Consider the following 6284-nt stretch of genomic DNA (forward strand, 5'->3'; position numbering starts at 1 on the left):
GCTAGATGGAGACATGGGCTGTGGGGAACTATGTCTCTCTCTCTCTCTCTGCTAGATGGAGACATGGGCTGTGGGGAACTATGTCTGCTCTCTCTCTCTCTCTGCTAGATGGAGACATGGCTGTGGGGAACTATGTCCTCTCTCTCTCTCTCTGCTGATGGAGACTGGGCTGTGGGGAACTATGTCCTCTCTCTCTCTCTCTGCTAGATGGAGACATGGGCTGTGGGGACTATGTCCTCTCTCTCTCTCTAGATGGGAGACATGGGCTGTGGGGAACTAGTCCTCTCTCTCTCTCTCTCTCTCTGCTAGATGGAGACATGGGCTGTGGGGAACTATGTCTCTCTCTCTCTCTAGAGTGGAGACATGGGCTGTGGGAGAACTATGTCCTCTCTTCTCTCTCTGCTAGATGGAGACATGGGCTGTGGGAACTATGTCCTCTCGCTCTCCTCTCTGCTAGATGGAGACATGGGCTGTGGGGAACTATGTCCTCTCTCTCTCTCTCTCTCTGCTAGATGGAGACTGGGCTGTGGGGAACTATGTCCTCTCTCTCTCTCTGCTAGATGGAGACATGGGCTGTGGGGAACTATGTCCTCTCTCTCTCTCTCTCTCTGCTAGATGGAGACATGGTGTGGGGACTATGTTCTCTCTCTCGCTAGATGGAGACATGGGCTGTGGGGAAATTCTCTCTCTCTCTCTGCTAGATGGAGACATGGGCTGTGGGGACTATGTCCTCTCTCTCCTCTTCTGCTAGATGGAGACATGGGCTGTGGGGAACTATGTCCTCTCTCTCTCTCTGCTAGATGGAGACATGGGCTGTGGGGAACTATGTCCTCTCTCTTCTCTCTCTGCTAGATGGAGACATGGCTGTGGGGAACTATGTCCTCTCTCTCTCTCTCTCTGCTAGATGGAGACATGGCTGTGGGGAACTATGTCCTCTCTCTCTCTCTCTGCTAGATGGAGACATGGGCTGTGGGGAACTATGTCTCCTCTCTTCTCTGCTGCTAGATGGAGACATGGGCTGTGGGGAACTATGTCTCTCTCTCTCTCTCTCTGCTAGATGGAGACATGGGCTGTGGGGAACTATGTCTCTCTCTCTCTCTCTGCTAGATGGAGACATGGGCTGTGGGGAACTATGTCCTCTCTCTCTCTCTCTGCTAGATGGAGACATGGGCTGTGGGGAACTATGTCCTCTCTCTCTCTCTCTCTCTAGATGGGACATGGGCTGTGGGGAACTATGTCCTCTCTCTCTCTCTCTCTCTCGCTAGATGGAGACATGGGCTGTGGGGAACTATGTCCTCTCTCTCTCTCTGCTAGATGGAACATGGGCTGTGGGAACTATGTTCTCTCTCTCTCTCTGCTAGATGGAGACATGGGCTGTGGGAACTATGTCCTCTCTCTCTCTCTGCTAGATGGAGACATGGGCTGTGGGGAACTATGTCCTCTCTCTCTCTCTCTGCTAGATGAGACATGGGCTTGTGGGAACTATGTCCTCTCTCTCTCTCTCTGCTAGATGGAGACATGGGCTGTGGGGAACTATGTCTCTCTCTCTCTCTCCTCTGCTAGATGGAGACATGGGCTGTGGGGAACTATGTCCTCTCTCTCTCTGCTAGATGGAGACATGGGCTGTGGGGAACTATGTCTCTCTCTCTCTCTGCTAGATGGAGACATGGCTGTGGGGAACTATGTCCTCTCTCTCTCTCTCTCTCTGCTAGATGGAGACATGGGCTGTGGGGAACTATGTCCTCTCTCTCTCTCTCTCTGCTAGATGGAGACATGGGCTGTGGGGAACTATGTCCTCTCTCCTCTCTCTGCTAGATGGAGACATGGGCTGTGGGAACTAGTCCTCTCTCTCTCTCTCTCTGCTAGATGGAGACATGGCTGTGGGAACTATGTCCTCTCTCTCTCTCTAGATGGAGACATGGGCTGTGGGAACTATGTCCTCTCTCTCTCTCTGCTAGATGGAGACATGGGCTGTGGGAACTATGTCCTCTCTCTCTCTCTCTCTGCTAGATGGAGACATGGGCTGTGGGGAACTATGTCCTCTCTCTCTCTCTCTGCTAGATGGAGACATGGGCTGTGGGGAACTATGTCCTCTCTCTCTCTCTCTGAACTAGATGGAGACATGGGCTGTGGGGAATATGTCTCTCTCTCTCTCTCTCTGCTGATGGAGACATGGGCTGGGGAACTATGTCCTGTCTCTCTCTCCTCTGTAGATGGAGACATGGGCTGTGGGGAACTATGTCCTCTCTCTCTCGCTAGATGAGACATGGGCTGTGGGGAACTATGTCCTCTCTCTCTCTCTCTGCTAGATGGAGACATGGCTGTGGGGAACTATGTCCTCTCTCTCTCTCTGTAGATGGAGACATGGGCTGTGGGGAACTATGTCCTCTCTTCTCTCTGCTAGATGGAGACATGGCTGTGGGGAACTATGTCCTTCTCTCTCTCTCTCTCTCGCTAGATGGAGATGGCTGGGGAAGTGAACTCTCCTCTTCTCTCTCTCTCTCTCTCTCTGCTAGATGGAGACATGGGCTGTGGGGAACTATGTCCTCTCTCTCCTCTCTCTTGCTAGATGGAGACATGGGCTTGTGGGAACTATGTCCTCTCCCTCTCTCTCTGCTAGATGGAGACATGGGCTGTGGGATATGTCCTCTCTCTCTCTCTCTCTCTGCTAGATGGAGACATGGGCTGTGGGGAACTATGTCTCTCTCTCTCTCTCTCTCTCTCTAGCTAGATGGAGATGGGCTGTGGGGAACTATGTCCTCTCTCTCTCTCTCTGCTAGATGGAGACATGGGCTGTGGGGAACTATGTCCTCTCTCTCTCTCTCTGCTAGATGGAGACATGGGCTGTGGGGAACTATGTCCTCTCTCTCTCTCTGCTAGATGGAGACATGGGCTGTGGGGAACTATGTCCTCTCTCTCTGCTAGATGGAGACATGGGCTGTGGGGAACTATGTCCTCTCTCTCTCTCTCTGCTAGATGGAGACATGGGCTGTGGGGAACTATGTCCTCTCTCTCTCTCTCTGCTAGATGGAGACATGGGCTGTGGGGAACTATGTCCTCTCTCTCTCTCTCTAGATGGAGACATGGGCTGTGGGGAACTATGTCCTCTCTCTCTCTCTCTCTCTCTGCTAGATGGAGACATGGGCTGTGGGGAACTATGTCCTCTCTCTCTCTCTCTGCTAGATGGAGACATGGGCTGTGGGGAACTATGTCCTCTCTCTCCTCTGCTAGATGGAGACATGGGCTGTGGGGAACTATGTCCTCTCTCTCTCTCTCTCTCTGCTAGATGGAGACATGGGTTGTGGGGAACTATGTCCTCTCTCTCTGCTAGATGGAGACATGGGCTGTGGGGAACTATGTCCTCTCTCTCTCTCTCTGCTAGATGGAGACATGGGCTGTGGGGAACTATGTCCTCTCGCTTCTCCCTCTCTCTGCTAGATGGAGACATGGGCTGTGGGGAACTATGTCCTCTCTCTCTTCTCTCTCTGCTAGATGGAGACATGGGCTGTGGGGAACTATGTCCTCTCTTCTCCTCTCTGCTAGATGGAGACATGGGCTGTGGGGCAACTATGTCCTCTCGGTCTCTTTCTCTCTCTCTCTGCTATGATGGAGACATGGGCTGTGGGGAACTATGTCTCTCTCTCAGCTATGATGGAGACATGGGCTGTGGGGAACTATGTCCTCTCTCCTCTATCTCCTGCTAGCATGGGAGACAATGGGCTGTGGGACTATGTCCTCTCTCTCTCTCTCTCTCGCTAGATGGAGACATGGGCTGTGGGGTAACTATGTCCTCTCTCTCTCTCTCCTCTGCTAGATGGAAGGAACATGGGCTGTGGGAACTATGTCCTCTCTCTCCTCATCTCTGCTAGATGGAGACATGGGCTGTGGGAACTATGTCCTCTCTCTCTCCTTCTCTGCTAGATGGAGACATGGGCTGTGGGAAACTATGTCCTCTCTCTTCTCTCTCTCTCTGCTAGGATGGATGGAGACATGGGCCTGTGGGGAACTATGTCCTCTCTCTCTCTCTCTGCTAGATGGAGACATGGGCTGTGGGGAACTATGTCTCTCTCGTCTCTCTGCTAGATGGAGACATGGGCTGTGGGGAACTATGTCCTCTCTCTCTCTCTCTGCTAGATGGAGACATGGGCTGTGGGGAACTATGTCCTCTCTCTCTCTCTCTGCTAGATGGAGACATGGGCTGTGGGGGGAACTATGTCCTCTCTCTCTCTCTCTCTCTGCTAGATGGAGACATGGGCTGTGGGGAACTATGTCCTCTCTCTCTCTCTCTGAACTAGATGGAGACATGGGCTGTGGGGAACTATGTCCTCTCTCTCTCTCTCTCTCTCTCTCTCTGCTAGATGGAGACATGGGCTGCTGGGGGAACTATGTCCTCTCTCTTCTCTCTGCTAGATGGAGAAGGGCTGTGGGGAACTATGTCCTCTCTCTCTCCTCTGCTAGATGGAGACATGGGCTGTGGGGAACTATGTCCTCTCTCTCTCTCTCTGCTAGATGGAGACATGGGCTGTGGGGAACTATGTCCTCTCTCTCTCTGCTAGATGGACACATGGGCTGTGGGGAACTATATCCTCGCTCTCTCTGCTAGATGGAGACATGGGCTGTGGGGAACTATGTCCTCTCTCTCTCTCTGCTAGATGGAGACATGGGCTGTGGGGAACTATGTCCTCTCTCTCTCTCTGCTAGATGGAGACATGGGCTGTGGGGAACTATGTCCTCTCTCTCTCGCTCTGCTAGATGGAGACATGGCTGTGGGGAACTATGTCCTCTCTCTCTCTCTCTGCTAGATGGAGACATTGGCTGTGGGGAACTATGTCCTCTCTCTCTCTCTCTGCTAGATGGAGACATGGGCTGTGGGGAACTATGTCCTCTCCTCTCTCTCTCTCTGCTAGATGGAGACATGGGCTGTGGGGAACTATGTCCTCTCTCTCTCTCTCTGCTAGATGGAGAATGGCTGTGGGGAACTATGTCCTCTCTCTCTCTCTCTGCTAGATTGGAGACATGGGCTGTGGGGAACTATGTCCTCTCTCTCTCTCTCTGCTAGATGGAGACATGGGCTGTGGGGAACTATGTCCTCTCTCTCTCTCTCTGCTAGATGGAGACATGGGCTGTGGGGAACTATGTCCTCTCTCTCTCTCTGCTAGATGGAGACATGGGCTGTGGGGGAACTATGTCCTCTCTTCTCTGCTAGATGGAGACATGGCTTGTGGGGGAACTATGTCCTCTCTCTCTCCTCTCTGCTATGATGGAGACATGGGTGTGGGGAACTATGTCCTCTCTCTCTCTCTCTGCTAGATGGAGACATGGGCTGTGGGGAACTATGTCCCTCTCTCTCTCTCTCTGCTAGATGGAGACATGGGCTGTGGGGAACTATGTCCTCTCTCTCTCTCTCTGAACTAGATGGAGACATGGGCTGTGGGGAACTATGTCCTCTCTCTCTCTCTCTCTGAAGTAGATGGAGACATGGGCTGTGGGGAACTATGTCCTCTCTCTCTCTCTGCTAGATGGAGACATGGGCTGTGGGGAACTATGTCCTCTCTCTCTCTCTCTCTGCTAGATGGAGACATGGGCTGTGGGGAACTATGTCCTCTCTCTCTCTCTCTCTGAGCTAGATGGAGACATGGGCTGTGGGGAACTATGTCCTCTCTCTCTCTCTCTGCTAGATGGAGACATGGGCTGTGGGGAACTATGTCCTCTCTCTCTCTCTCTGCTAGATGGAGACATGGGCTGTGGGGAACTATGTCCTCTCTCTCTCTCTCTCTGCTAGATGGAGACATGGGCTGTGGGGAACTATGTCCTCTCTCTCTCTGCTAGATGGAGACATGGGCTTTTGGGGAACTATGTCCTCTCTCTCTCTCTCTCTGCTAGATGGAGACATGGGGTGTGGGGAACTATGTCCTCTCTCTCTCTCTCTGCTAGATGGAGACATGGGCTGTGGGGAACTATGTCCTCTCTCTCTCTCTCTGCTAGATGGAGACATGGGCTGTGGGGAACTATGTCCTCTCTCTCTCTCTCTGAACTAGATGGAGACATGGGCTGTGGGGAACTATGTCCTCTCTCTCTCTCTCTCTGAGTTAGATGGAGACATGGGCTGTGGGGAACTATGTCACTCTCTCTCTCTGCTAGATGGAGACATGGGCTGTGGGGAACTATGTCCTCTCTCTCTCTCTCTCTGCTAGGATGGAGACATGGGTGTGGGGAAACTATGTCCTCTCTCTCTCTCTCTGACTGATAGGAGACATGGGGCTGTGGGGAACTATGTCCTCTCT

Source organism: Oncorhynchus kisutch, unplaced genomic scaffold (genome assembly GCF_002021735.2).
Source record: "Oncorhynchus kisutch isolate 150728-3 unplaced genomic scaffold, Okis_V2 Okis03b-Okis08b_hom, whole genome shotgun sequence".
Lineage (NCBI taxonomy): Eukaryota > Metazoa > Chordata > Actinopteri > Salmoniformes > Salmonidae > Oncorhynchus > Oncorhynchus kisutch.